The sequence below is a fragment of the Mobula hypostoma genome, chromosome 15 (assembly GCF_963921235.1).
Source record: "Mobula hypostoma chromosome 15, sMobHyp1.1, whole genome shotgun sequence".
Taxonomy (NCBI): domain Eukaryota; kingdom Metazoa; phylum Chordata; class Chondrichthyes; order Myliobatiformes; family Myliobatidae; genus Mobula; species Mobula hypostoma.
In genome coordinates, this window is record NC_086111.1 from 40705810 (window position 1) to 40713436 (window position 7627).

The following is a 7627-nucleotide window of genomic DNA, read 5'->3' on the forward strand; positions in this document are numbered from 1 at the left end:
GCAACAACCTTTCCTTCAAAACAAAAGCTGGGCACTGACTTCAGAAAGTGGAGGTGGTGTACCTACTCCTGTTGACATCAATGGTCTTGAGGTCTGGATGCATTGACATCACAGCCAAGAAAGGTCACCAAAGCTTCCTTAGGAAGCTAAAGAAGTTTGGCGAGTTCCCATTGGTCTTTACAAATTTTTAATCAATCCTCCACAGAAATTATCCTATCGGGATGCATAACAGCTTGGTACGGCAGCTGCTCTGCATGTGACTGCAAGAAACTACAAAAGCTGTGGACACAGCTCAGCACATCAAAGAAACTATCCTCCCCTCTCGGTATAGACTTACTCTGTGTATACTTCTCAGTGATCCAGTAAAGCAGACAGTATAATCAGAGACCCAACACACCCTATTAAATTCCTCTCCTTTCACATCAAACCAATGTCCTTTAGTTCTTGACTCCTCATATTTGGGAAAAAGATTGCGCATATTCACTGTGTTCATGCCCCTCAATTTTATCCAGCTTTAAGATTATCACTCATTCTCTTGTGTCCCAATGAGTTACCACATGCAAGTCAGTAGTATGAAGCATGAAAATGTAGCTGAATTCAGACTTCACTCTCACACTCTTCACCACAGTGTACCCAACCAAGACTTACTATTAAGACCCATACATTCATAATTAATCTATAATTGAATGATTAGACTGCTGCCACCACTCTGCAAAGATACTAATAGAGAAAGTGGAGAAATAAATTGTACAAAATGGTTTGGTAAAAACTTTTGGAATTTTCTTAGTGCCACTTCTAATGCAAGGTTAATTGGCAGATCCTCTCCGGCAAACTATAAAGGAACATGGGACAACAGAAAAGGAGCAGAATTCTTAAAGTGGCATATGTAATGCATGCATGTAATATATAATTAGTGTAAATAACTAATAAGAAAACACAAGCCAAAACAAAATGTATAGAGTTACTCTGTATAGACTTACAAAAGGTATTGGCAGCTCTCGACCTGTGTCCATTTAAAAAAAAAATTCACTCAATGTTGTCATGAAGACATTTTTTATCACAAACCCCTGATTTTTCCAATATGTTACAAGGCCATTACTTCAGAATAAAGTCAAGAATTTTTCACGTCACTATGATGGAAACATGACAATCAGTTTTGAAGCCACCAAATAAAATGGAACCAATAATGGTAAATATTATTCCTAGGAGTAAACTGCTGGCTAAAAATACCAACAAAGAAAGACACGGCTACAATATGTTTTGAAGATCCTTCACATTAATGCTGACACTTGTGCCTCTAAGTCAAATGTATAACTGCAGGAGTCTTTGCACTGGATAGCACTCTGTACACATTCCAAGCCTCTGAGAACACTGAATAAATACAGCAGGTGATATTTAATCTTTCCCCAAGTCAGATGGGTCTTCAACATAACCAAGCAATCATAGCTTTTTTTGACATACTGTATATTATACAAAGTTTATGTCAAACTCAGCACACATTCGAACTGCATGTTATTCATTAAGGTAATTGTTAAGTAGTTCCCTCACAAGAATGACTTTATTTTCACTACATGAAACATACTGGAATTGATTATGGTTTGGTGCCTAGTACAAAACACAGGACACAGGACATCTTCTGGAAGAAGATGGCACCAGAGAATAACGCGACCGTGGATGACATCCTCCAGACAGTTCACAAAACTACTTCTGTTACATCATTCTTCTTTCAAAAGTGGTTCTGCTACTGTTGGAGCCTGTGAACTACATCTTGGTGGTGCAATTTCGGGCCAATAGAGCGATATGGAGATTGGCTGTCTCCTAGGGTGTCCGATAAGGTTTCGAGCAAAGCATTTGGCCTCGAGGCCTAAAACCCTGGAGACAGGTTGCAAGGCCATGATCGATTCCATTTCTTGCCAATCTCGCTGATGAAAGTGTCAAGGAAGATTGGAATTATTGAGGTGAGAGGAGAAGTGAGAGAGTGTTCAGTGCTGCCTACCAGCCTCTCACTCGCTGCTGCGAGAAGAGGGTCCCTGCATTCAAATGGTCTTCGTCTCCCCTGACACTGCTGGAGGATGGTGTCAGAGTCCTGGGTCTTGGGCAAGATTTAATTGCTGCAGTTATGGATTGGACTCTCCATTTCACATTATGGTGTGCTTCTGGTTCCTGATCGCTCCTTTTTTGTCGCTATTTTGTGCGATTTTGATTGGGACAGCCTGCAGATAATGAATAACAGATCACCAGATTGAACTGAACTGAGCTGAATCTGAATACGTCTGGACTCTTTCAATTACTCCTGCGGGCTGGTGTTTTAAATTCTCAGTTTTTTGCTTGTTTTGTTCCCATTTGCGTGATTTGTTTTCCCTCTTGCGTGCTGGGGTTTGATGTTTTTCTTTGAGCAGGTTTCACGGTTTCCTTTGTTTCATAGCTGTCTGTGGGAATATACTGTATACTGCATACATACTTTGTTAATAAATGAACTCTGAATTTTGTGTACCATAAGAGACAACACAATAGCAACCAACAACTTTCAAGACTGTAGTGCAAACAGCCATGAGCAAATGACAATCACACCTGATCGATTCCATTCCAATAATTTTAATTGACTTAAAAAGTATAAAACAAACACTGTACGGGCAACTGAAGGGTAGGAAGCACATCAATATTTTGATCTGTTGTGATGCAATCCTGAATTTGTTTAGACTGGTAAAGAACATACTGAATGAAGATTGGAAAGCTCCTCGCAGTCACACGTATAACATCCTGAACATTCTCCTGACTGTCACACTGCCAAAGCTCATCTGTTACCCAGACTTACACAGAGAACAGACAAGGCAAACTATAACATTATTAGACAAGAGCTGATGTGGGGGGGCGGGGTGCTCTAGATTGGGAGAAACTATTATTAGGTAAATCCAGTTCTGGACCAGCTGATTAGAATTTGGGACTGGCATGTCCCAATGAGAGAGAAAGATGAGGATGGCAAGGTTTGAGAAGCCGGTTGATAAGGGATATTGTTAATGTATTAAATAAAAAAAACATATATGATTTAGGAAGCTGAAATCAGAAAGGGCTGCTAAGGGAACCTAAAGAAATTGACATAAAATCCGGAGTGTCAAACGAGATTATAAAATGTCCTTGGTGAGTAGGATTAAGGAAAACCCCAAAGCATTTTATACATACATTATAAAAAGGGTGTAACCACTCAGGAACAAAGGAGAGAATTTATGCTGGAGACAGAGGTACCTTGCATCAGTATTTACCAAGGAGAAGGGCATGGAGGAGAGTGACATCATTGGAAGTATACTAATATTCTATGGCACGTAGGTATCAAGAAGAAGGTACTGAGTCTCTTGAAGGTAGCTGTGTCCCCAGGGCCTGATGGGATCTAGCCCAGGTTATTGAGAGAGGCAAGAGAGGAGCTTGCTGGGGTCTTGACAGAGATCTTTCTATCCTCTCTAGTCATGTCTGTGACCAGCAGTAGATCAGTAGTCAGTGGGAGAAATTGAATCGGCTCTTGATTCTTCCATTAATATCTATACAAACTATACGCATTAACCAACAGTGACTGCAAGCAGAAACCCAGGCCTATTTTGCTTCGCTAAACCAAGAGCTGAACCTCGACCCACTACCCCAGATTGCTCTTTTTTTTCATTTGCTGTATCAGAACTAAGATGCTTCCTTTCCATGAAGCATCGAGTAATCTGCAAAGAGAGCCAATAAAGCAGAGGAAAACCTGGAAAAGAATTAACTATACAATTCCTCTCATTTCCACCAATCAATGAAAAATTAGTAACCAAACATGATTTAAGTTCCAAAGAAGTAGGGAGGATAGGGAGAAAAATGGAATGTGTGTAACAGGGTGAAGATCAAGAGAAATCAAATGACACAAGTGGTAGTGGAAGCGGCTGAGCTGTGGACTTGGTGCTGTTGTGGTGAAGCTCAACAGCGCCGACGTATCAATACATTGGCATCAAGTGTGGTCAAAGGGTCTGACAAATAGAGTGATTCATGAAAAACTGAATGTCTTGACAATATCTATACACGTAGTTGTGTGCAACTGAAAAGTGGAATTTCAATTGTAATCCACATGGAAAAAATCAGAGCAGCAGACATTCATGGAGTGAGGAGGGGTTAGGCATTCCCTTGTGAAGAGCAAAACTGGAAACCATAACCAATGAGGATGAGCAAGATAAAGAAGAAAAATGGAAATGCTTCCCGAGAGAGGAGCAGAATTTCTCAAGGTCATAGAGAAGTGGCAAAGTTTTCACATCTTCTGGTGACAAAGCACCACATCATACTGACTATAAACTTGACTCAGATATACTGTGAAACACTTTAAGTCTGGGATTTTGTGGACAGAGTTAATGGGAAAAATCCATCAGTTCATCGTGGTCCTCAACTCCACAGGGAGTCCAATGATCAGACCTTGTCTTCCTGTGATTCCTCAACTTACCTCACAAATATAGATCTGAAATCTAGTTTCAATGGGGTGAGGGATGGCGCTACAGCACAAAGATTCAAGAGGCAAAAGGGGAGGTTAATTTGGTTTTAATAAAAATATTTAATGTATCTAATTATTTTTAATAATTATTTCATATATTTAATTAAATTTAGTACTTATATTTTTGAAACATGGTTTAATTCTTGACTACAATTAAGATGGCAAAATGTCAAGAGTAATTAAAAACTTTAATTAAAGTCAAAAATGAAGACGAAACATGCTGGAACTACTCAGCAGACCAGGAACTCCTCCTGTTCGGTTCAAATGCACCACTGTGCAACTGGGTGTTGGAATTCCTAACCAACAGACCTCAGACAGTCGGGCTGCACAATTGCACTTCCCTCTCCATCACCCTCAGGGCTGTGTGCTGAGCCCACTGCTGTACACTCTGCTCACACACAGCTAGAAACCTAAGTAACCACATTGTCACATTCATCAACGGCACGACAGGGGCAGGACTCGTGACCAACAATGGTTTACAGAGTGGAGGTGGAAGATCTCGAGGCAAATAACCTCTTCATCAATGTCAACAAGATAAAGGAGGAGGTTATTGACTTCAGGAGAACTCACAGAACTCACACCCTGCTTTACATCAGCAGCACAGCAGTGGAAATTGCAAATAGTTTCAAATTCCTGGGAGTGCTCATGTCACACAACCACTTATGGTTCCGGAACTCATCCTGCATGATCAGGAAAGCTCGCCAATGCCTCCACTTTCTGAGGAGGCTGAGGAGAGCAGGACTATGCACATTGATACTCACGTCCTTCTACAGGTGCATAGTAGAGAGCGTCCAAACAGGATGCATCACTGCATGATATGGAAACTGCACTGTAGCAGACAGGGAGACTCTACAACGGATAATCAAAACTACCCCACATATCACTGGCACCAGCCTACCTGTCATCAAGGTCATATATACAGAAAGGTGCCAGAAAAAGCCAGCAATATCATGAAGGATCCCAGCTACCCTGCTCATTGACTGGTTGTCCTACTTCCATCAGGGAGGAGACTACGAAGCATCTACACCAAATGGTTCAAGGGTACATTTGTTATCAAAGAATGTATGTAGTATACATCTCTGAGATTCTTCTTCTCCAGATAGTCATGAAACAAAGAAAAACACAAAAATTTTTACTTTCCCTAAGCAGTAAGGCTGATCAACACCTTCACCCACTAACCCACCCTCTCAACACTACTTCATCATTGCCTGCTGGTGTGTTCAGACACTCCTTTGCTTAGTGTCACTTTATGAACATACAGTCAATCTATCTACATCAGCTATCTTATGTATTTATAGTTATTATATTTTTAAGTTATGGCATTCTTATTGTGGGTTTTTGTGTAACAATTATTCCACCTCCTTTACACTTTTGTACTGGTAAATGACATTAAACAAGCTTGTACCTTGAATCTACTACTGAGGGGTGGAAAACAGAAATACTCAGGTGGCCCTTCTCTATTTATCTAATATCAGACGCTGCCTGGACAGCTGAGTATTTCTGAAATTTACCGCTGTCATTTCAGATTTTCCAGCATCAGCAGTTCTCACTTTTCCAAGAGCAATAACTTTGACTGAAGGCAAAGCTCCACTCAGCTTTACCCTCTGTGAGAGGTTGCCAGGGCTTTTTGGAGGCAGGACAGGCATCACTGTCACCATATGACCCCTGCTACTCTAAGGCTAGTGAGATAAACTTCCGAATAGAGTCACACAGGACAAAAAACAGGCTGCAAATATAAGCAGGAAATGTTGGAAGTTCTCAGCAAGCCAGGTAGCATCTGTGGAAAGAGAAGCAGTTATTATCTCAGAGTTGGGACACTTCAATTGAAAGTGCAAGGGGAAAAAACAAGCTGGCTTTAGGTAGCAGAGAAAATGGGAAGGAACTGGTAGAATAAAGGGAATATCTCTTGACAGGGTGAGACCACATACCTTAATGGGGCATTTCTGCAGCAGATAAAATCAGATTAAGCTGCCTTGCTAATATTGCACTGTGGAAAATACCCAGCTAGGTCAGTCTATGCAAAAGAAGGAGGAAAATCTGAGCCACAGTGGTGCCAGGCAGAAAAAGAGAGGAAGACTGAGTTTGCTGGAGTGGTTCTCTTCATTCCTTTAGGCTATAATGTGCCCAGACAGCTGTTCTTTTAAGCTTGTATTGGGCCTTGTTGTAACAGTACAGGATGTCAAAGAGAGAGTGGGATGAAGAAGTAAAGAGGCAGGCAATCAGGAATTCACAATCACTACAGTGGACTGAAGTGATCGACCGTTCTGGTTTCTTCATTGTGGAGTAAGACATATTGTGAACATTGAGCATAATATGCCAAATAAAAAAGTGCATGTGAATCAGTGCTTCACCTTGGAGTGTTTTGGCTTCTTGGTGTTGTGGAAGGAAGGCAAAAGGAGAGATATTGCAGAAAATGTAGGATGCAGGATTACCTGTACTAGTCACATTTGCTTGCACTTGGACCATGGACTACGTTTAGCTGATTTAAATGCTCATCTGAATACATCTGCCATGGGTAGTGCTACATAATCCAGCCAAAGAGAAAAGAACCATGGCAATTTAACCCTTTTAAAGACGCTCCTAAGCAGCTTGTGGCCAGTGGCATATTTTTAGACTGCAGTCAGTATTGTAATGTGGTCTGTTTGTGCTCCGCAACAGAAATGTGATTAAGGCCACACAATGTGAGTTTAGCAATACTGATTAAGGTATAAACAGCAGCAGCAGCGTCCAGGTGATTCCTATCCACTGCTGAGATACATCCTGGGATGCGCTGGGATACATCATCAGTGATGTAACCTGGGGCCTTCGGGTGTTTCAGCTCTTTCAACATCAGACACACTCACCCAGGTGACCCAACCAGGATTGAACAGGCTCTAGCTTGTGTCCCAGCAGCATTGATGCAGAGGTCACACCTCTTGATCCACAGCCCTCTGGAGGCTCACTCAGCAGCTTCTGTGATGGTCCTGATGGCTTTTTCTCTCGGCCGACCGCGAGCAGCCAGCAAAACTTCTCCACCCCACCTCCATAGGCTCACGTCGTGCCCTCCGCCCATCTCTGGCACTGCCCTACCAGCTCCTGGTACTTGGCTTTGTTACGCTCAAGTGCCTTCTCTATCCGGTCTTCCCA